Source organism: Schistocerca serialis, chromosome 2, assembly GCF_023864345.2.
Source record: "Schistocerca serialis cubense isolate TAMUIC-IGC-003099 chromosome 2, iqSchSeri2.2, whole genome shotgun sequence".
In the NCBI taxonomy this organism is placed as follows: Eukaryota; Metazoa; Arthropoda; class Insecta; order Orthoptera; family Acrididae; genus Schistocerca; species Schistocerca serialis.
The window spans coordinates 387162598-387184100 of record NC_064639.1 but is presented as its reverse complement, the minus strand read 5'-3'; the positions used below and the strand labels follow the sequence as shown (position 1 = coordinate 387184100).

Genomic DNA, 21503 nt, shown 5'->3' with positions numbered 1-21503 from the left:
CTACGGTCGCAGGTTCGAATCCTGCCTCGGGCATGGATGTGTGTGATGACCTTAGGTTAGTTAGGTTTAAGTAGTTCTAATTTCTAGGGGACTGATGCCCTCGGATGTTAAGTCCCATAGCGCTCAGAGCCATTTGAACCATTTGACAGTCCACGTCGATACACAAACACTCGGGGTAAATTCATTCGCGATGTGGTCATGGGCACGTCCTAACATGACGGTTACTTTCTGCCGTTCTGTCACGTGTTCACGTCGACCCAGCTTACTCGTTGATACCGTACAACCAACCAGCACAGACACAAGTCATTACTTGACTGCACTGTGCTGCCCATCACACTAGACGAGTTAGCTAACGTTGACCTGGCACTTTACGAGTTTTGTGACGTCACTTCGTGTTATTTCACGTTGACGAGTCATTTACTGACGCGAAACTCAAAATAAGTTCTGCAATATTTCGGCAATCCACCACGTAACGCGGAACCAATAGGAAGTAAGAACGCTCCCTATGTCACAATCAGTACATGTGAGACGTCATATTGTATTTGTCGTGTTCAGTAGAAGCCATAACTCGTTGGTTTTTATGTTATACCTTATACCCTATGAATGTATGTGTTTCTAAGCACCAGCATAACGAATGTCTCGAGACCGAATCGTTGTTGGTACGATGTATTGTAATATAATTACGGGAAGGGTCATATTGATAGTTAAAGAATTTTCGTATTTAGTTATTCTCGCTTCATAAAGTAAGCCGTTCTAAGGCAGCGGCAAAGTGAAGATTCATGAAGAACGTATCGCTTTTGTTAGGATTTGGTATAATTAAAAGTCGGTTAATAATAATTCGGCGATTAAAGCGTTTAGAAGACATAACACAAGGTCGCTCAACGTAGACACTCAGCACATGTTAGTAGATGCACAACTTTATGAGAAAGAGGATACACCGCGTTTTGCAAAGTCCAAATTTTTTTCACCTTAATGTTCCCTATCAAGGTTTAGGACTTTGTTACGAAAGTAATAGAAGTAATTTCTGTAATATTTGATATTATGTAAATGTAAGTGCGCTCTCTGTCAGGAGCGAGTTTGTTCGATTTGGTGAGCTGATGTCCTTATCGACTGGACATCTACCTTTCCCTTTTGTCTTATTATATGTTCACGGATATTAAAGTTTTCAATTACGTATACCACAGACATAACATGATTAGCATGTGGAGAATGGTGGAAAATCGGTCATAATAGAGCTAGCAAAGGAATTTTACGCTTGTCCATCTTCGTGAAGAAACTGTGTTGTTTGCGAGCCGTACAAAGCCAACTGCTGCTGCAGAGCGCTGAGAGCGCAAAAATCACGTTAACCAGCTCGTACCGTGTGCTGACAACCGCTTGTCTTGGCGGCCGGAATGGCCCAGCGGTTCTAGGCGCTACAGTCTGGAACCGCGCGACCGTTACGGTCGCAGCTTCGAATCCTGCCTCGGGCATGGATGTGTGTGATGTCCTTAGGTTAGTTTGGTTTAAGTAGTTCTAAGTTCTAGGGGACTGATGAACTCAGAAGTTAAGTCCCATTGCGTTTCCGTGTGACGACGACTTTAGCGTTATGTCAAATGGCTGACAGATTCCAATTCCGAACTATCTACAGCACTTCAAAGTGATCAGTGTGCACTTGTAATCGGGTGTCTAATATTCTGACCGGTGAATACCCAATGAAGATGATCAAGCTTCTGTAATTAAAAGACATGAGGTAGATCATGCGTGTATTTAAAGGTTGAAGTCATAATCTAATTGGTAATTCATATGAAGAATAGAACCACTGAGATAATGTATCTATGTTAAAACTACTGGCTGTCCATATCCACCGTGGAATATGGGTGCACGAGCGGTCTCAATGTTTGTTTGGATACATTAGCGATCTTCACCCATATTATTAGCACTTAGCTGAACTGGTCATCTTCACTTTCATACCGACAAGAATGTATCTACATATCTGTCACACATGAAAATGACCTGTTAGAAATCGAGCCATTGTGAATATATATTGAATAAAACATTGCAAAAGAAATACAGGTCAGTGAGTTTCGTATATACCGACTTCCACAGAAAGAAAAGCGTTCCGCTTTGCTTTTGTCTAGAGACTGATGGTTGTAATTTATTGTACAAAATCTAAATGTGAACTAAAAACTACAGTAAACTTCCATACCGAACAATGTGAAGCATACAACTTTTTTCTGTGGGTTTCATGTTTCGATGTGTATTGTTAAATTTCTAGCCATTAGATAGTTTCAAAACTTATTTTATTGTAATTTCTTATAATAACTGACAGTGAGACACTCGGTACATCACTATTACAAAATATGATTAAGGGCATGAATTGCGAAAATTTAAACCAACTAATAGGAGTGAAAAAATATAAAAGTATGTATGAAATTGTGAAGTGACTGAAGCTAAAAAAGAAAAGAACATGTGTGTGTGTATGTGTGTGTGTGTGTGTGTGTGTTTGTGTGTGTGCGGGCGCGTGAATGAGTGAGTCAGTGAGAGAGAGAGAGAGAGAGAGAGAGAGAGAGCGAAAGGGGGGGGGGTGGCAGAATGTAAATGAAATGGCTTGACAAAGGATGTGATAATGTAAATAATTATTTTTATGCGTCCTGTGAACGATAAACAGATGAAATGCGGTATGATCTGCTGAGATTGTGCCAGTTTCTTTTTTGGTTGCCCACCAATTACTTTCTAATAAGCAGACCTGGCCATGTTCATGCTGCGGCTTCGAGTAGCTTAGGAAAAAATACCACATTACTCGCGTCTGGCGGCCTACGCTGGGTTCCTCGGAGCTTCATCAAAAACGCTCGTGTCGTTAATATTCCGATAATCGATTCGGAAAGTTCGCCCGAGCATGATGACCTGAGAGGACAAACTCTGCGCACTTTATCTCTGAACTCCATAAAAAAGTCAAACGTAGAGCAATTTTATACAATTTTCGCCACTAACAACTTGGACGTACGGCTCCACCATTTACCAACTCGCTCTTGTAATGAAACGTTTTAGTGTTCAAGGTCGCTGTAGTACTTGAAGTAGTTTTGCCGTCTTAAAATTCCATTTCCGCTAAGCTTATAATCGTTCACATTTCTTCATTATTGTTTTGGTGTACTAGGCAACACATGAAACAACTTAAGTCTTCTTCCTTTTCTCCTTTCTCTCCAGAAGTTTCTCGTTCTTTCCCTATACTTTTCTTTTTCCGTTTATATTGTGGAAGTGCTGGAGACCGTTTACTTTTGCTCAGAACGTTTCTATTTCTTCTTCCGTCATTTCCATTTCCCTCGGATCTGCTCCAACGATCTGCTTCAACTTCTTTGATTCATTGATTCATGTGAATGATGTTTTTGTCAACGCTAAAAGTTGTTTTGTCATTCTTTTTTTATCTGTCTTTTTTAAGTGCCCGTGGAATAAAAGTCGTCCCTTCCTCATTGTGTCTAATATCCGTTTTGTTTCTTCATAAGCTTCATTATTACTTCTTAATTTCCATTTCCCGTTGTCATAATTACTGTGATCCTAATATTTTTCTGTTTGTTTTAATTTAATTTTATTTTATTTAACGTAATTGTATGGCTATACATAAGGAGAGACATTCTGAAGCATAAAGGCATATTCTGGTCTAATGAAAGTTTTGTATTTATGAGAACTGACTTTTTTGTTATACAGATTTCTTGTTACTCGAAATGTCACGTTCATTTTTCATGTCTTTGGTAAGTTAGCTTCTCTGCCCAAAGCATTTAGTTGTGTTACTTCATCTACATATTTAAGTTTTGAAGTCTTTTTTATTCTTCTATAATCAGTTACCATGTACATCGGTGGCTCCCTTCCATTTGGCCTATACTATGTTTTTTTTTTTTTTTTTTTTTTTTTGAGAAATATACATAGACCTGATTTTGAACCCCTCTTTTGCAGGAGATTTATCTGAATTGTTGTATCTTCTGCAGAATCAGTTAAGATTTAACTGTTTTATGACAGCGCTTTCATGTAACTGACTCAAAGCCTTGATTGCTTCAGGGACACTTTACATATGGAGTTCTTGCTTCGAAACTTACTTTTTAAGTCACGCAGAGTGCAGTACCTAAAGCTTTAACCTCAACTGGTAGTTCTGGTGCCAGTTTTACACTACCGTATTTGTTGCCGCAACTACAACAGTCACAAAGCTGCATCGATCAGGCAGCTACACACACTAGGGACAGCACTGAGATTGTAGGGAGACTGCAACTCTCGTCGCGTGTTTGCATTGTTTCTATTCTGTTATCCCGCATTTTTAAAATTATTTTATTAAAAATACTAACAGTGTACAATTTGTGGAGAGTGTCTGATCGTACAGTGCAGACCATTACAATTTCAAAACCTTGAAGTTGCTATGCAATAAACGTCAAACTGGCGTGCTTGGAAATGCAAACGACCGGTGTTTCAATGTGGGAGTAACATCGTCTGCATTCTCTACACAAGGAAAAATTAGGTAGCGGATTTCTCATCACAGTCGCATTTAAAGGCTATCCGCGTGGATAGCAGTGTGCGTTAAAGAGGCCGCTTCCGGGACGGGGAGGTGCATCGGCCCCGGATCGAACCCGCCCGGCGTATTAACGACGAAGGTCAGTCTGCCAGCCAGCCTGGATTCGTTTATAGGCGGTTTCCCACATCCAACTAGGTAAACATCGCCCTGATAACCAAGTTCCGCCTATTACAAGAATCCCAGACATTAAGAAAATTTCCGCTAGCCTTCACATGAATAGCACTTCACGCAGACAGTTGGGATGCACACATTCCGGCCCGAGGGGTTACTGGACAGGAAGGCATGCGACTACCCCTTCAACTAACCATGCCAAATGTGTTCCTATCCATGAAAACCCACGACGATGCGGGTCAGAGTCACAAGAAAATGAACAAAGAAGAAGAAATAGCATAAAATGCTATTACTTACTGAGACTGTCGTATTCTGCCTCATAAAAGCAGATAAACGTCTACTAACAAGTTTCGGAATGCGGCAGCAACGGGATCGTGGAATATCGAGGCGGCAGTTTCTCGTTCCGCAATACTGCTGCTAGCATTGGTCGACATCTCACGGCGATCATGCCAATATGTAATCGATGGGCTCAAGAGGGTCGCACTAGATACCCTGCAGGATCTCAACGGCCCCTCACTACTAGAGTCGGAAAGCGTAGGCAGTTGTGCGCTCGGCGTGCACAATCGTACAGCCACGCTACACAGTCGGGTCACATTAATGTGAGCATCGTTTGTTCAACGTCAACGTGCAATAACAACTCGTAGACGGCGGTTGACAGCACTAACAGTGGAAGGTATACACTGATCAACCACTACATTATGACCACCTACATAATAGCCGGCGGGTCACCCTTTGGCAGGCATAACAACAGCGACGTGTCGTGGCGTGGAAGCAATGAGGGCTTGATAGGTCCCTGGAGGGAGTTGACACCAAATCTGCGCACAAGTCACCTAACTCCGGAGAATTCCGCGGAGGAGGGTGTTGAGCTCTGACACCACTTTCAATCACATCCCTGATGTGTTCGATCGGATTCAGATCCAGCGATTTATGGATCCAGAACATCAACTGGAGCTCGCTAGTGTGTTAATCAAAATAGTACATCAAGCTCCTGGCCTTGTGACATGACACACTGTCTTGTTGAAAAATGCCACTGCTATCGTGAAACATGATCACCAGAAGGGGTGTACGTGGTCTGAAACCAGTGTGCAGTACTCCTTTGCCGTCATGGTGCCTTGCACGAGCTCCATTGGACGCATTGATGCCCACGTGAATGTTCCACAGAGATTAATGGAGGCACCGCCAGCTTGTCTCCGACCCTTACTACATGCGTGAAGAAGCTGTTCTCCTGGAAGACGACGGATTCGCGAACTACCATCGGCATGATGAAGGAGAGGAGGTATAGGGACTTGTCAGGCCATACAACGCTCTGCCGCTGCGCCAACGTCCAGTGTCGATGGTAAAGTTCCCATTTCAGTCATAGTTGCCGATGTCGTGGTGTTAACATTGGCGCCGGCCGCGGTGGCCGAGCGGTTCTAGGCGCTACAATTTGGAACTGCATGATCGCTGCGGTCGCAGTTTCGGATCCTGCCTCGGGCATGGGTGTGTGTGATGTCCTTAGTTAGGTTTAAGTAGTTCTAAGTTCTAGGGGACTGATGCCCTCAGTAATTAAGTCCCATAGTGCTCAGAGCCATTTGAATCAGTTGTTAACATTGGCACATGCATGGGTCGTCATCGTTAGGAGCGTTCGATGTACCGTGTGTTCAGACACATTTGTACTCTGCCCAGCATTAATACATGATGTTAGTTCCGATACAGTTCGCCCCTATCCTGTTTTACCAGGCTGCCCTGCTTATGACGTCCGACATCTGTAATGAGGGGTAACCGCCCAACCCCACGACATCTGGATGTTTTGTACATCCATCCTTTTCGCAGGAGGTCTTTGGGACGACGTCCGTTTACTATTGTGAGAAAGTAAAACACTTACAGACGTCCTTATGATTTTATTTTATTTTGTTGCAATCAGTTTCGGCGCTTCAATGCGCCATCTTCAGGCTGCAGTTGATGCGATCCCTATATCGGATACGCAAATAATGTGTCAGCACTCTAGCCCTCATTTGCCATCTGGAACTGGTTTCACCTTGGTTCCTCCACGTGTTGAAGACAATCGCTACAGCACTTCTCGGACGCCCGAGAAGTCGTTCAGTTTCTGAAACACCGAGCCTCCGGACCACCATAATAAGCCGTCGGTCAACTCCGATAGATGGCATACCTTGCCCGTTCTACACACGGACAGCACGCTTACTGGTACTACGTGCACCGTGCATGTTTCAGACCAGCAGTCATTCCTCGCCACGTGACGCTGCTATCACCTGGACGGGCTTACATCGTTAGTGGTCAAAATGTTCTTGCTGATCAGTGTATAAACCATGTCGGAGGGTCGCGGAAAACAGTGCACTCTTTTAGTCTCGCCGAATTGGAGCGATTTAACTGACGTTCAAAAGTGCATCATTACTTGCTTTCGGGACAAATGTGGAATCATTTACGAAATTGCTAAGTTTTTAAACTTTTCTTGTGCCGACGTGGTTAAAATATACCGTGCACGGCAAAATGGCGCTATCTAAAACCATTGCCGAGGCAACTGTGGTGCACAACGTGCCGTAGATGGCAGGGGCGAACGACTGCTTCGGAAATATGTAAAGTCGAATAGACGAGCAACTGTTGAGCAACTGACCGCTCAGATGAACAAAGGTGCTACCGTCTTCCCTACGATTGATCACTGAAAGTGGCAGTGCATCCGCCTCCAGAGCAGGCTCCTGGTTCGTGCACCCATGCTGACTACTGTTCGCCAGAGACGAAGGTTGGCCCTTGGACGCCAATACCGCAACTGGTGATGTTTCCAAGCGAATCACGTTATTATTCTCCATACCGCAGATGGCTGTTGGCGTGTACGGCAAAAACCTCTGATGGGATACAAGGAGGGAACATTACGGTCTGGGAAATGTTTTCGTGGAATTCCCTGAGTGATCTCTTCTATATGCGGTTTGTTTTTGGTCAGCACGAAGGCATCTACTAGGTAGGACAATGCGAAGTGTCACACAGATCCCAGTGTACATGCGTGGTTTGAAGGGTGCATTCACAGTACTCCCCTGGCTCCCCGGATTTAAACCTAATCGAGAATCTGTGGGATCATCTCGATCGGGCTGTTCGCATCATGGATCCTCAACAGAAAAATCTAGTTCAAAAATGATCAAATCTTTCTGAATTCCTAAGGGACCAAACTGCTTAGGTCATCGATCCCTAGACTTACACACTACTTAAAGTAACAAACTAACTTATGCCAGGAACAACACACGCACCCATGCCCGAGGGAGAACTCGAACCACCGGCGGTAGTGACCGCGCACTCCGTGACATGACGCCTCAAACCGCGCGGCCACTCCGCGCGGCGAAAATTAGCACAACTGGCCAAGTCACTGGAGTCGGCATGGCACCACCTCGCTATCGGCACCTCCCAGAACCTCACTGATTCTCTTGCTGTACGTTTCGCAGCGCTCCGCGCTCTGAAAGATGGTTATTCAGGCTTTCGACAGGTGGTAACATCAATGTGACTTGGTAGTGTATTTCCCTATAGTCAAGAACGCAATTTCCGCAGTGACAGCGATACGACATATGGAGCAGGACGAACTGTCAGGCAGGCGACTACAGTTGCGGCTTTCGTTGACACACCAGCAGGTAGACGTGCACCGATGGTGGTGCGACCAATGTCAACACTTGTCACAGGACTGGCACCACATCTTTTTATCAGGTGAGTCACGTTTCAGCTTACAGCAACACAGTGAATGTATTCCGGTGTGGAGGTTACGAGGAGAACAAAATTAGCCAGATTGTCTTCTTCATCGTAACGAAATGGGGTGCCAAAGAGTACTCAACACGTTCATCTCTGGTTCGAACATATGTAAACTGGACAGCTGCCGTTGCTTTTCCGACGTAAGGCCAGTGGCTGTGCCCTACGTTCAGTGTATCCGTGACATCTTTCAACAAGATAACGGAAGACCTTGTGTTGCTCTTGCAGTCCTAACCGATCGATCTTAATGCTGAGCGGGTTCACCAACTGCCAAGGCTATCACATTTTTTCTATCGGACTGTTTCAGCTGAAAACATGCGGAATTTGTTGTGGAGCATCGTGGAATACCCCCACTTCAGCACCTATAGTTTGATGAGGCTTCTATAGGAGGTAACGCTATACGCAGTCTCCAAATAAGACGGCCGCTTCTAGGCGCTTCAGTCCGGAACCGCGCTACTGCTACGGTCGCAGGTTCGAATCCTGCCTCTGGCATGGATGTGTGTGATGTCCTTAGGTTAGTTAGGTTTAAGTAATTCTAAGTTCTAGGGGACTGATGACCTCAGCAGTTAAGTCCTATAGTGCTCAGAGCCATTTTGAACCTTCAAAATAGTGTCCCAAGCAGAGAGCTGTCATTGAGTTTCTTATGGCGGAAAAGAGGAGTTTCACAGATATTCACTGGTGCTTGCAGAATGTAGATGGAGATCTGGCAATGAACAGAAGCGCGGTGTATCTTTTGGGAGAGGAGTCTGTCATCATCGCAAAAGGTCTCACAAACATGCCCGATCTCCAGTGTGCCGGCCGGCCGCATGCAGCGGTGACTCCTATAGTGTTGGAAAATGCGGATGTTCTGAGGTGACTGACGGATCACAATCAAACACCTCGCTACTCAACTGGACTTCGTTATTAATGCTGACACTCGTCCACCAGTTGGGGCACCTTCCGACTTCCATCTGCTTGGCCCAATGAAGGTTTCGTGGAAAGCAGTAAGCGGACAATAGTGAGTTTACTGATGCAGCAGGGAGTCGGTTCTAACGTCGGCCGGGAGAATGGTATCATGCAGGCATACAAACCCTCTCATTAAGGTGGCGTGAGGCCGTCACATTCAAGGGAGATTATGTTAAAAATAGGTTTTTGTAGCCAAAACAACGTGAAATAATATGGTGTAATTGAATCCTGAATAAATCCAATCCGCTTTCAGAAAAACGTGTTGCATTACTTATTGAACGTCACTCGTAATAATCACGTAGTCTGTTTATTATGCTGCATACACACACTAAATAAAATTTGGTTATTCGGTATTCTTGTAGATGCTTCACTTTTTAATGTATAACCGCGGAAGTATGAGTATCTCGCAATGTGTGGCAAGAAATTACCGAATGTAAATGTGTTTAATCTTATTGTGGTAAGCTGTTCCATCTAGAACACGACACGAGAAAATCCGGCCACCTTGTCAATAAGAGAATGTAATAGAAAGCCGTTGACAGCACTGCTCTCAGAATTCAGTCCGAGTCAAGAAACATTACTTCAAAGGATGTTTCCCTTAATGATCGCGAAGGAATAATTACTGAAATTCGGACGTGTACAGTAGCATACGATAATCTTTCCGCTGTGCATACCTTCGGCTAATGTAGCTGGGAGGAGAGAAATAATTGTGGATAGGTGTTGACGTATGTTTTATCAATACAAAGACAATTGTTGATTAACAAATACGCATCTGAGGAAGGCTCTCTCTCTCTGTGTGTCGTGTTACGAATGGCCGCCGGGTGCGTCTCTTTCTTTGCGACGCTTTTTACGCGACTTGCTCGTCAGTGATGATGAAGATGAGAACTACACAAAACGCACTGCCCGAGTCGAGAAAATCTCTGACTTATTCGGGAATCGAACCCCGGCCCCTTTGGTTGGTATATAGCTACGCTGACCGCGCAGATACCGAGACGGACATCGAAGCAGATAGCTGGCATCAAGAGTCTAACTCTGTGATGAACTGGATGATATCGAAGCATCGAGTTCCTGACGAAGAGTCTTAGGTCTTTAATAAAAAAAGAGTAAAAAAACTGCATTGGCTTGCAGCTTAACACACACGTACACACACGCACACCAGTATTCGGTAGCCACTTCAGCCTCTTAGCTAACATATTGTAAACTGCTAGTAGTAGTATACAAGTTACGGATAAAAAGTAATAAATGTACTGACGACTTGTGTTCCAATCGTGTGCATGTGCGTGCAGAGACTTCTATTCCAGTTTTGTGTCGCACAAAATAGACAGGCATCTCGTATGCGAACTTCAATGTTTCATCTACCTACTCTGTGAACCGACGTCACAGGACCTCAGATTTCTTATTTTCAGTTCGAAATGCCGTAGGATGGTTGCCATCAAGGTCACATACATAGACTTTTGACACCATTGCTTCGCTGTATTCCAAAGGAAATCTTTAATGGCAGATTGAAGCAACTTCATAAATCTGTATTTGAAAATGGATTACGGCCAACTTCCTTCTAGATCACTTCGAAGGCAAATATAGGTATTCTCTTTGTATATTCCTCCTTCTTTGTTCCATGACAAGAAACGTCATTTTAGATCCAAGTTATTTATAGTCTATTAAATATGCCAGAATGGCTCTGAGCACTATGCGACTTAACTTCTGAGGTCATCAGTCGCCTAGAACTTAGAACTAATTAAACCTAACTAACCTAAGGACATCACACACATACATGCCCGAGGCAGAATTCGAACCTGCGACCGTAGCAGTCGCTCGGCTCCAGACTGCAGCGCCTAGAACCGCACGGCCACTCCGGCCGAAATATGCCAGAAAAAAATAAAAAAACTGGCTTCTATAACCATATGCAAACAAATTAATCCCTTCTCAGTACGCACTAGTGGAACAGCAGAATAATGTAGATGCAGTATTTACATCCACTTGTCGAGGGTATTTGCATGTAAATACTGAGCGAATAATGCTTTCTCTGTACTACAAGAACACAGTCTGCTATTAACGTCCCTGACTCCATAGGAACCCAGGGTTCAAGGACAACGCAGATCTCGAACAGAAAATTTACGGACTTTCCACCACGAAATACATTTGCAAGTCAGCTCATGCAAGGACGAGCTAGTTCCGGCTTCCAGGCTATGAGTGTGCAGGAGAGATGTCGAGCATAAAGAGAGTCAAAGGAAAGACATAGCACGAATAAGAGCACTGTTCTGAACATGAGGTCAGTCTGAACGGGACGGATTGACCTCTCAGCCTGAAACTGACACGCTTCTACATCAGAGGCGGCGGATCCATGAAATACAGATGCTGATAACATGCCGGTCGAGTACTCTGTTATGAAACCAACCATCGCGTGAAACAGGCGCTGTAGAGCCATAAGGCCAGGTGCAAATTTGTGAGGTGAGCGTGTAGCCTGACAGTTACCGTAACGACTCATTAGCACCGACGGCACTCCCACAAATACAGACGGCGAAGCACAGGCCATCAACATGGCCTTACGCCCCACGTCAGGAGTTTACCATCTTCCCTGGGCTCGGGGCAACGCAAAGCTATTGTTAACAAAGGAGGAAAATAAAAGCAAAGAATACTGCCGACACTGTGACCAATCGTCAAAGTGATATCAGCCAAAGGCACAACTCTCGCTTTTCGTGAAGGTTAGGTGCCAGTGCACGCAAATGTAGCAAATCTCTCCAACCAGATAGTTGACCCTAGACCTCTGTCTCCCAGGCATTGACATTAAATGATTCTACCTTTTTATTTAAGAACACGTACCCGTTCTCATCTTCTACATACATCAAAAAATACTGTTAGTTAAATAAACGGGAAAAAACGGTACAGTTTTTCAGTGGCTTAGACACGACCAGATTTCGGATTAGCACTGTTAAATAACTAGTTAACTCACATCCCGTAGTTAAATGCAACGGAGAACACATATGTGCCATCGCATCGTATCTAACCAATTACATATTTAACAAATACGATATTCAGCTTCAATTTAATTTGTCGTAACACTTGGAGTTGCTTTGTGAATACACAGGTCTCATAAGACCCCTTTAAAACCAATGTCTGACCCTGTTCAACCACCTACCCTAGATCAATTCAGTTGTCGTTAATAATACTCGAAAGTTGTCACTAGCAAGATTAAATTCTTGAAAATGTTTAAAAATGCCTAAAACACGTTTATTGTGATGGAAAAACAGTCATTTATAAAATACGTCACATATTGCACAAAAATGAGCCAAAATTTTATTATATGCAAGTAGTAGCATGAGGTGGACACCCACACGTGTAGTGTGATGGCATTCTAGCCTGGTTGTCCATGGAGCATGGTGCATAAAAGGAGCATTGTTTAATTTTACAAATACTGAATTAAAAATGAAATTATAACAAGTAAGAAAGACAAATGAAAGTTAATATTTTCAGAGTATTTTCCTATCATTCTCTCCCGGAACTGTTACCAGTACCCGTTACCTAATAGCCAATGAATGTGGTAAACAAATGTTCGCACATACCATCCTTCCCACTCTACCTGACAGCCACTGTATGAGCTGAACACAGGATCAGTTATTCCCACCTCCTGTCCTGAGGCAACGACACCGTATACTATCTCTCATGACATAAAAATGGCCACTGAAGGTACAATCTACACTTAGTACTTGCAATAACTGTAAATAAATCTCGTAATCTACAACAAAGGAACACTAAACAACTGAGGAGCAATTACGGACTGATTCGGAACGTCAAAACATGCAAACAACACCGTGAGAGGAAGTATTACAACGCTATCGTACGGTAGCTCAAAGTCAAACGACGATATGAACCATTATGGAACACTTAACAGTTGCCAGAAAAGCTCAAGCATAAAATACAAACGTAGCAATACTGGGCTTTCGTTTTAACGAGAAATATAATCATGGGTCAGTTAACATACCGCAATAAAAAGCCGTAAGAAGCACGTAGCTGTTAATGCTTACCACAACAATAATAATTTGAGAAATAATGGGGCTCCTACATATAACTGAAGAACGTAAATTATAGAATGCTGCTTGTACTCACTGTTTTTTCTCTATCTCAGTGGTCTCAGATTTCTCGTTTTATCGCCGTTGCAAAATTAAAATAACCTTTTTACACAAAGTAGAAGTTTGGAGGGCTCTTTTCTTTACCTTATTAATTTTTCCCTTGTTACCAACTTAAATTCTGAAGTTGATGGTGTATCTTCACTTTCCAGAGTCATCCATACAATCTAAGTTTCACCATCCTTTTTCCCCTTGTTAGTTTGACTGAAAGGCAGTTTACACGAGGAAGATCGAACGCCCCGATTCCGAGAAAATGCATCGCAACGGTAGGTCTGAAATATCCTCCGTACAGCATAAGACGATGAGTAGCTATTACCGACAGCAACCACGCTCTTTCCAAGCGGTAAAAGCCTATGTATGTCCCCGTAGGCCCTAGTCCTTAATGAACTTTTATAATCTGAACGCGAGATAAACTATGGAGGTAGAAGAATGCTGTATAGGCAGTTCTGAATAAATTGTTCATTACTTCAATAGGATTTCCCGTGAACAATCCGGCGTTTAGTCAACTGAACTCAATTTTAATTCGCTGAGCGTTGCTGCTATACTTTATTGGCTACGTCTAAGTCTTACAATCCTGTCACTGTACAGGACGAGATGTAAGGGCCAAACATTCCGTAGAAGGAGTCTACAATTATTGATTATACTGGTGCGTTGAATGCAATTTCTTTGAAAGGTACGAGAAAAATCATAGAATCCTTTAAACTAATTCGTCCTAGATTATTGACTGATGGATGTAATATATGATCTACTAATCTTAATAGATTAATATTATGTGAAAGTAATTTGTCACTTTTAGTGGTAGCAGCTGTAAAATATGGAGGAAGGTGCCATGGCTTAGATGGCTACCATGCCTAGCTTCAAAATTTTATTCGTGTTTACAAAATTTCATTGAAATTTAGAATGTTACCTTGGTGGACATCTACCTTGTAGGATTGCTTTCATTGAAATTGTTTTCGGGTTCGCGACTCAGCCAGGACTCCTGCTATTCATGTGTTGCAACATGAGCCCTTTTACAGTCTACCTGTAAATGCGCACTATGTTAGAGACTTTTGAGAGACGTTAACCAGGAAGAAATAATCGCGTAGCGTATTTTATGCAAAATTTAATTGAAATACTTCTGGACCCACCACCTTCTCGGCTTTGTTAGTTTCAAATGTTATTCAAAATCAGCACATGATTTCAACATAACCCATGTGGGGGTTTTGTGCGGCGGCTACGCATTCATAAAAATTTTCTGGCTTAAACTGTGTGTCTGTCTGGATTTCGAGGCTGGACGTTTTCCTTTCTTGAAGACCGCTCCGTCAGCTGAATCACTCGTCTGCATCACTAACAAGGACTAAAAATATACCATTTGTCAATTCTTGGTCCCTATCTTTGCACACTCCAAAGAGGTCGTGCTGTGTACTCAGTTAGAATAGTGTTCAAAAAGAGAAATAATATAACGGAGAAGAATAAAGGTCTGCGTTTTTGTCCCCGTAAAAGATAGGCTTGCAGGAGGGCCCGTTTCTTCAGAGAGAAGTTTGCACTGTATTACCAGAATAGGTAGCTATAGCTTCTTAACTGGCAGTTCGTATTGTGGTAAACATACAAGGGCGTGCTGAAAGGGAATTCTCCGAATATTTTATTCTGTTCACAGTATCGGTTGAGGTTTTACATGTCATGGATATTACTCGGTCGACTTTCCTGCTTCAGTGATGCAAGTTGCAATCCTCTGCCGCCAGATGGTTCCAAATTGTAGCGTGTAACACGGCGGTGTAAAGCGTAACTGTGTCGGAATGCGAGAAACAGCGAGCTGTAATCTAGTTTCGAGTTGAAAGCGCTCGTCCACACAAGGAGCACCCTCTTCTTCAGCAGGACAATGCAACAACACACACCGCTGCGACATCTTCTACAATACGATGCGTTGGATCGATCAACCTTCATGCAGTCCCGACTTAGTCGCATCCGATTTTCCTCTGTTTCCAAAACGTAAGGTACACTTTTGACGTCTTCACTTTGTTAGTGATGAAGCGGTGTAAGCAGAGGTGAGGTTGTGGTTTCGTCAACAAACTGATGCATTCTACAGTGATGGTATCAACAAACTGCTATCTTGTTGGGAGACTTTGTTGAAAAATAAATGTTCAAATGTGTGTGAATTCCTAAGGGACCAAAATGCTTAGGTCATTGGTCCCTAGACTTAAACCTACTTAAACTAACTTATACTAAGAACAACACACACACACCCATGCCCGATGGAGGACTCGAACCTCCGGCGGGAGGGGCCGCGCAGTCCGTGATATGACGCCTCAAACCGCGTGGCCACTCCGTGCGGCGAAAAATAAATAAGTACACATGAAGAATACAGATATAGAATGTTAACTAGTTTTGTTTCATTTAAAAAGCTTTAAGGGTTTTTTACATAATAAGTGAGGAATTATTTTTCAGCATGATCTCGTACGTTCTTTCTCAGAAATCTGAGCAAAATACGTCAAACACAGAAAGGGCTATAAAAACTTCATGGTTCCAATTTCAGTATACTTCCAATATTGGTAACAAAGCAAGTGCAGTTAAAATACATCGGCCGTTTCGCTTTGCATATGCGCCATTCAGATGTCCATGGTAATATGAGGTTTTTGCCGCAGTGCAGAATTACCTCGCGAAAGTCAACAATTATTCCACTAACAATGTAATAATAGCAGCAGTACACAAAAATGTTGAGGCAAAAAAATTGTTCAAATGGCTCTGAGCACTATGGGACTTAACATCTGAGGTCATCAGTCACCTAGAACTTAGAACTACTTAAACCTAACTAACCTAAGGACATCACACACATCCATGCCCGAGGCAGGATTCGAACCTGCGACCGTAGCGGTCACGCGGTTCCAGACTGAAGTGGCTAGAACCGCTCGGCCACAACGGCCGGCTGTTGAGGCAAATGCAGAAACAAAAATTAATGTTTAAACTAACACCGGAATTCCGAATTAATGGCCCTTAGTGCACAGAACTTGCATTCGGAAGACTATTGGCTAATCTTTTGATAATTTTAAAAACTGTAATTATTATGTTACAGTCCGTAATTCGAACGTTTGATTAGGTCTCTCGACCTCTTGTAATTTCTCGGAGGCTCTTTTGTTAAATATTAAGGAGTGATACCCTTCACTGAAAGGATATGGTGGAAGGAGCAACCGAACCACAACGTAAATTATATAATGTAGACAAAAGCAGAACATTGCCTCAAAGTAACGTATGTCGTACGTAAAGAACACAATAGTAGCGAATGAGCAACAGTATGGTGTGTAGACAACAGGAAACTACGTTGGCGATACGAAAATTACATCGCTCGGTGAACGGGGAATAACGTAGCCAGAAATGAGGATAGAGAAACTAGCCTCAACCTAATAATAGTCTATTATCAGTCTAAGGTATAGGGCGTTGAGAACAGCGGAGTAACGCGGTCTCAACGTAACCTAGATTTCAAGAACGTAATTCCTTATACGATGACGCTGTATTCATTGGGTGGAACATTCGGTGATACAAAAATAATAATACTTGGAAGAAATGTTCATCTCCGATATCGAAGTTAAACGGTGGATTTCTCTGACAAAGTCATTTCAGTCTGTGGCTTAACAAGAAATGTTTACAATCTGATATGACGAAAATCCACAGCTCTAGCGCGTACATCAAATATGTCTGCATCAGAAGTATTTGCTGATTAAACTATTAATCCCTAAAATGTAAGTCAAGCAAATGGCCGAAATGTTACTAGAAAAAACTAGAATGGAAATAAAAACAGCTTGTGCTTCTGTTGTTAGTCTTTGCCACATGTGCAATTCCATGAAACTCAAAAGCCTCTTAATATGTCACACAGATCGAACGATCTCCAACACCTACATTGAATTCGGAATATGTCGAATCCTGGAAAAAATTAAGTACATTCAGAAAAACAAAACACAACCAATGCTTAGTTGAGTGGTTAGATGTTGTTTCCATTCTGAGGAAAACATTACACGCCCGCACGAGCCACTCAGGAAAGTCACCCTTTCGCCAAAGGGCAACTTAGCGTCCAATTACGTGACGGGAAGACCGAGTGACGTGACATCTGCACGCTTTCGCACCCGGTAACGTTTATGACGCTTCTGATGTCTCGTTTCTTTTGTTGGCAGACAGATTTAACAGCTGACGTAAAATTATCATTCCTTACAAACGTATAGTTTAAGTTAAATACTACATAACAATTAAACTTATAAAAAATAGAAGGAATAGGAACGGGTCTAAATAAGTGTCAGCCATTCTGTGTTCAAATAAATGCAGACGATTGACAATTGTGAAACGATTTACAGATTTCGACTACTGCCAGGATGAATCTTAGCCACATTTTCTGACAGGAACATAAAAACAACAGTTTGTTTTAGTTTGTCGCTTTGACCTGTAAGCAAAAGTAAGTTATTTTAAAAGCGAAGACTGACGCAAGAAATGTAAAAACTACTGTTGTTAACAAGTGAATCAGCAAAAAGCATAGGTTTCGTTGTAATTTTCTAGGAAATTTCGTGCATTTTCTGAATCCTATCAGTTCTTTGACGATATTGCTTTATTATGGCTGACATGCAAAAAGGGATAAAGAATATAGAAAGATCCATTCAGAATAGAAAGGTAGAGACAAGCTAAAATAAGGAATGTTTTCACTCCCAAGGATAGCTTATTTGTTCTGGGTTAGCTGTTCTTCGCTTAGGATGAGTTACTGATGTCGTTAGCCAAGCCCTTTAACGCTAAGGAATTAAGTGCTCGAGTACTGCTTACTAATAAGTGAACTACTTACTATTTTATTGTAATTATGACGGTTGAAACTATGTCAATGACACAGTGAGGTAAGGAAGCAGTAAGCCACAAAATAATTACGTTTCAAATCCCATGCTCAATGAATTTTACGTACATCACACTCTTTCGAGGAAATGAGATGGTAGTTAATATAAGTTATTTTCTTATTTGAACCACTTGTATTTAGAATTGTCAATTTTATGAAGGCAGTCAGCTGCCAATATCTTACGCCGTAGACGACAATGAGAGTACCTAAGTGATAACACGATGAACATTCCCAAGGATTGAATATATATCTGAAAAGTTCGCTGGAGTGTCTTGCAAACAATCGGTCAACCTTGGAGTGAAAAATATTCATGATAAGAAAAACAAACGGAGTACTTGTGTGTGGCTGAAGCTGTGTTTAGGAAAAATGTACGATTCATATGCAAATCGTTTTTATCTCTCCTAAACAGAAATTTTGAGTGCTGTTTCGTTCATGTAATAAAATTTTTCTCCAAGATTGCTAATTGTGTTATACTGTCAGATAAATTTCGAGATTAGGTAGTCTGACTACGTCAATAAACAGTCGCTGTCTGTGGTGAGACATTGTAATTCACTGTGCGAGCAATTAGAAATCTCGCCGCTCTATGACTGAAATGTTGCTTCATAAGGTTATCAGAATAGGTGTAAAACCTCCAGTCACACTTGACATAAGTCGATCAACACAGCAAGCGTCAATATATTGAATTGGGAATGGGGCAACAGTTTTCACTTTGTTCAGATGTTTCTTATTGAAACAGAAGTACGGCAGATTTGTAAAAGTAACGTAAATATCTCATACAATTACTGTGTATGCTTCAACGTCAGGAACCATACAACCTATACGTACCTCAAACGTATGCTAAAAAATACTATTTTTGCCTCCGAATTGGATTTACAGTTCAAAAAGGCCAGGTTCCAGAATTCAGCATGAGTCAAATGCTCGTCTGTTGACAATGAGGTTCATACGGTACATCCCTAGGTGCAGAATGTCAGTTTTGTCACAGAGCATATTGTCTTCGTATCCCCATTATCATACGAGATGGACACAGATATGTATGTTGTGCTTAGTCCACCGAAAATGATTAGGGTAAGCTTAATGTGTAGCATTTCTCCTTATGCTGTGTTTTACACTATCCACTGTACATTGTCGTTATAGGTAACATATAACACTTCAGATTCGCTACTTGAAAGGTGAAACTACTTTTGTTTATATGAGAATCTGCATTCCCATATTTGCAGAGTACCATCTCTTCGACGTCATTTAATAGCATTTCTCTTTGATCATTTTCGTTTCATTAACTTCCCGAGGACTAAAGTGAAAATTTACGGCGCTAATATTGTGACACGTCAATGGCATCAAGTTTTCATAGCCTTTGACGATGCTCTGAGGTACACCATATTGCTGTAGTTCTTGGGATGTAGTATGAAATTAGTTTCACCTACGTTTATAGGAGTATACGTACGACAAGTAATCTGAGCTAGGCTGAAAAATTATGGACTACCTTGGAAACACCCAGCACTAGAGTGCCATGTACAAAAAACGTTGAAGTTTCATCAGCGTCAGCCAAATTAACCAGATCTGAGGACGTTATCTTCTTGATCATCAAACTTCTTGGAAATAAAGTATAAGTGAATTATACAAATGTAGGTGCGGAACATTTGATAGAGCAATAACAGTAATTGTGTAGGTAGAATTACATAAGAACTTTTCTTTTGATGTGAAATATTCGCAGTAATCTGTATAAATATTTAACCTATAAAGTTTCTATTAGATTTACCATAAACTATGCAACATAATGCAGAAGTAACGCAGTTGTAGTAACTCCAGCAGCTGCTCTAATGCACCAGAGAAAAACTGTTTGACTAGTAACACATAAGCTAAAAAATTTCAAGTACCCATAAATATTAGCAAGTTGTTCGGCTGGAAAGCTGTAACTATATTTCTTTCTGTGCGGTGCGATGGGCCGTTGGTTTTGTTCTGACAGATTCGCATCTGTTTCGAGGGAAATGCCTCAGCAAATGATTACGATCTGACTGTAGACGTCACTCTCCCATATTTACGCGCATGTTGTAGCATTCCTCTACCACAAACAGTCCATTGTTAAATTCTTACCAGGAAATTACAGTAATATGAACAGAAGTCACAATATCACATGAAATCCATTGTACACAGAAGGCAATTCAAGTACATTGACGTACAGAAAACACTACATTATAAGACGTACAGCATTTCCGGTCAAACACTTATTTCATTGTCACCGTACACATGAACATATGTTCAGGCGTGCACGCGTTCAAGCACACGCTCACACGCGCACACACGCACACATACACACACACACACACACACACACACACACACACACACACACAGAGAGAGAGAGAGAGAGAGAGAGAGAGAGAGAGAGAAAGCATAAGCATTTCAAAACCACTGGATTGCGAATCGTTAAACACGTATGGTATCCTCAAGTTTCCGCGGAATGTTAAACACTAGCCGAAAGCAATTCCTTGGTCACATGGCATCGATTTAAGTATCTACGATTAAACTATAAATGCTTGACATCTCCTTATTGAGTTGACTGTTGTCAGTGGACAATGTATATTGCGTAAATGATGTCGAGGTAGAATCACAAAAACAGCTGTTTGTGACACACACAATTTACTTGCGGAACGCGTGGTCTCCTGGTGGTGACAGACGTAGTAGGGGGCGTAGCTGCGCGCGAGCACGTGGTACTCACCGAGTTGCCGGCGGCGGCTGCGGCGGTCGGCTGGCAGATCGAGGCGGCGCGGTCGCTCGCCTGGCGGACACTGGCTGCGTCAGCTGAGAGCTGCCGGATGCTGCCTCCTGGGCGACGGCGACGCCGCGCATGCGCAGTGCGCGCCGCGCAGATCGATGGCCGGCCGCGGCCGCTGCGGGCGCCTCGCCTGGCTAGCAGGCCTGCCCGCCGCACTGCGCACTGCCCAGGGACCTCTCCGCGCTGCTCGCTCCTCGCGCCTGCCAGCCACGCCGCTCTGCACGCCAACGGCGCTGGCCACTGCTGTCACACCTCCACGGTAGCGTCTGCAGTATCTCGTCTCTGCCAACATCAGGAGCTCGTGCTAATCACGAAACATGAGCAGGATAAAATCAACATTGTGCATGCCTCACGTCGCACTGTTGTTATCATGACTTACTCACCACAGTACTTGCTTCTTGGTTGCTATTCGACAGGTTCGGCCTAATTGTCGGACTCACGTTTTACTCCCTCAGT

At 42.7% G+C, this 21503-nt stretch overlaps 1 protein-coding gene across 1 annotated transcript in view; it reads right to left on the bottom strand.

The window, feature by feature from the left end:
* LOC126456012 (ubiquitin-conjugating enzyme E2Q-like protein CG4502) overlaps positions 1-21044 on the bottom strand; it is a 650936-nt gene extending 629892 nt beyond the window's left edge. Inside the window, exon 1 of the mRNA XM_050091767.1 lies at positions 20991-21044. The gene's annotated coding sequence lies outside the window, so the exon portion shown is untranslated. The remainder of the gene's footprint in view (positions 1-20990) is intronic.
* Between the last annotated feature and the right edge of the window lie 459 nt (positions 21045-21503).